The following is a 2872-nucleotide window of genomic DNA, read 5'->3' on the forward strand; positions in this document are numbered from 1 at the left end:
ACTCCAGATCTTTGCACATTTTGTTATAATATTTGGCTTTATCTTCTCTAACTGATCTTTGAAATTTTCTGTTCAGCTCTTGGACTCCATTTCTTCCATTTGCTCATTTCTTCCATTTGCTTTAGCATCTCTACACTGGCGAGCAAGTTTCAGTGTCTCTTCTGACATCCATTTTGACCTTTTCCTTCTTTCTTTTCTTCTCAATGACGTTTTGCTTTCTTCATGTATGATGTTCTTGATGTCATCCCACAACTCTTCTGGTCTTCTGTCTTTAGTGTTTAATGTATCAAATCTGTTCTTCCAATGATCTCTAAATTCAGGTGGGATATATTCAAAGTCCTATTTTGACTCTCATGGACTTGTTTTCATTTTCTTCAGCTTTAGTTTTAATTTGCATATGAGTAATTGATGGTCTGTATTCTGTAGGGATGAGTAAATGCAATCACTAGACAGTCAGCAGATTAACTTTCTGGGTTACTTGACTCTTGGTTTCATTTAAATCCTGAATCCTAGGTAAAAAGATAGTGAACTCTCCAAGGAAGCAGGGTGCCTCAGAGGCATTGGTGGGAACATTCAATAAAAAAGCCTGATGCCCACCGAAAGAACCACCCAGAAGATAGTTTAATATGTCTGTTAGCATAGGGCACTGCTCTACCTCTATACAGTTTATAATAGTGTTTCTCAAGGATTTACAAAAATAGTGGTTATTAAATATGTCATCTTGGTTGGGTCATCCTGGTATGGCACTGTGAATCAATGTGCTAGACCACAAAGTCCATCTGAACTGCAAGGTCAGCAGTTAAAGCTCACTAGACGCTCCTCAGAAACCCACACAGGGTCGTAATGAGTTGGAACCAACCCCACATTTCTTATCAATATCTCAGGAGGAAATATTTGAATTTTTCCTATTTAACACGTCCACAGTAGAAAAAGGAGTATGTGCCCAGTAATATCCTGCAGCTTACCCTTCTGTCCTATGGGCATCTGCAGAGGGGTATTGCCTTGTCTCTGTTCTGGGTAGCCCTCAACTGAAATGGATCCCTTGAAGGGTATGGTATAGAGAAATCACTTCCAAACTGCTTTCCTCAGAGGCTGAATATGACAGGACAGGTTCACTAGGTCAGGATATACTTTTCTTTACTGGCAGCTGCTGGTACACCAGGAGTTGTAATAAGACAATTCTGCAATCAAAAGATACATTTCACAAAAAAAACAATCATTCATCTCTTTGAATATACACATACAGATCTGGTTAGAACACTCACCTAATACTCATCTGTATTCATTTTCCCTCTGCATGGTTTTCATACTTGCAGTATAAATGCATTTAGTACATATTCACGATACAACTTATATACTCTTGGAATTTCAGGTTGCTTTCAGTTTAAATATAAGGAACTCTGGTTCCTTATGAATTAGTTTGTTAACCTCAGGGACAGCAGTTCGAAACTACCAGCTGCTCTATGGGGGAAAGATGCAGTTTTCCGCTCCCGGTAAGATTCATAGCCTCGGAAAACCCTGTACAGGGTTGCAATGAGTCAAAACCAACTTCACAATACATAACCACCACCACTAAACATAAATATGGACAAAAACAGAAACAAAGTAATTTTACAAACAAACAGACAATCCAACACAGTGGTTGAATAATTCAAGCTGTAACATGATATAATAATTTAAGGATCCATTCAAAGTTATTTTTCCCCATCATCTAGATTGGCCAAGCTGCATTGCAGTAAAAAACCATTTCCTTTGATGTCATAGGAGGGTACCCAAACAGAAATTAGTCAGAATCACACCCTACAATGCTTTTCTTTGGGATTGAGGCCTATACTCCCATTTCAGATACAGAGGTTAACCTTAACAGAAACAGAAGGGACATTTTTAGGAAATTACTTCCTGCCTACCATGCCCCAATGTGTACACCCAGAATAAAGCAAGGAAATCTCAAAAGTGAAGGTGACAATGAGTGCAGAAGACACAGAGCCGAAGACTCCCAAGAAAAGATTCCTGGAAGCACTGCTTGGAGTGTTCAGTTACTATGCTCCTGACCTCACCTGTCCAGGTGGCAAGCAGGCCTCCCAAGCAAGCAATATCACCCACAAAGGAGACTATGTCTCTTTGCTAGTAATACTACATACTGGGAAGTCTGTGAGGTCCCTAAAGGTGGTCGCCAGAAATGTTGCCAAACCAAAATGAAGGTTTGCCACCTGTCACTGTAGTCAATCACAGAGATGGGGAGAGATCCAATCCAAGCCTTATTAACAGAAAGCCAGCACTCTAGAGGATGGTGAGAATAACTTCTCAAGACCATCCTCATCTCTGGGTGTTTTGAACTGCTAAACTTTCAGCTAGTAGTAAAGTGCTTAACTATTTCAGCCATTCAGAGAGTATATACATTGAGATAGTTTCCCAAAATGAAGCAGTTCTTGGGCTGATTTTTCCAGTAAAATTCTACTAAGAGTCTACCATTTTGAAAATTCTACTTCAGAAAAAAATGAACGGGACTGTCTTGTGATTTTGTCTGAAAACCAATTTCTGTACATAGGAATCCTACTAAATATTCATTGAAAATGGTCCTACCCAATTCTGTTACTAAAATACTTACATAAATGCATGCAAGCTGGGCCAGGCCTTGATTTACTTTTAGAAATATTTTTTTTGAATAAGCATGATAAATGGATAAATGAGTAAAACTGTCAAATACTTCATTTTGTGTGATTCCACAAGCAGTACTCTTGTAAGAAGCAGCCAAGAAGTCAAACAGCATATTACAATAGATAAATTCCCTGCACAGGACCTCTTTAAAGCATTAAAGATCATAGATGTCACTGTGAAGATCTGGGTGTGCTTAACCAAAGCCATGGTTTTT

Source organism: Chrysochloris asiatica, unplaced genomic scaffold (genome assembly GCF_000296735.1).
Source record: "Chrysochloris asiatica unplaced genomic scaffold, ChrAsi1.0 scaffold00143, whole genome shotgun sequence".
Lineage (NCBI taxonomy): Eukaryota > Metazoa > Chordata > Mammalia > Afrosoricida > Chrysochloridae > Chrysochloris > Chrysochloris asiatica.